The sequence below is a fragment of the Microtus ochrogaster genome, linkage group LG7_11 (assembly GCF_000317375.1).
Source record: "Microtus ochrogaster isolate Prairie Vole_2 linkage group LG7_11, MicOch1.0, whole genome shotgun sequence".
Lineage (NCBI taxonomy): Eukaryota > Metazoa > Chordata > Mammalia > Rodentia > Cricetidae > Microtus > Microtus ochrogaster.
The window spans coordinates 17,638,074-17,638,537 of record NC_022032.1 but is presented as its reverse complement, the minus strand read 5'-3'; positions in this window follow the sequence as shown (position 1 = coordinate 17,638,537).

Sequence of the window (464 nt, the reverse complement as noted above, 5' to 3'; positions counted from 1 at the left end):
AAAAAATAATTTACACTTTTTAATAAAATGATACTATCAATAGAAATCCTGAATTAATTTTTATTAGTTTAAGAAGGGAAAGGGGGAGGAGCTAGTGTCTGGCCAAGTAAGCTCTCCTGTATAGACAGAAATCAAGAGTTAGACATTAAAGTTCATGCATTCAGAAAAAGCCTACTATTTAGAATTATGGTTAGGATCACTAAAGAATTTAAAAGATAAGTCATTAAATGTTAGTCCAATAAAATTGGTTTCGGTTTACAAATAATTGAAGAAAGTCTGTTAGTTTTCATGTCATGTCATTAGCACTTTAAAAACAAATCCACGTATTTTTATAATTAAATGTGTGTAGAAATACGTGAACAAGATATTCGTCAGTATTGCTATAGGATAGGCTCATTACAGGTTCCCTATCCTCAGCTGCCCAAGGAACTAACTGGGGACATCACCTTGGGCTCCTGGGAGCC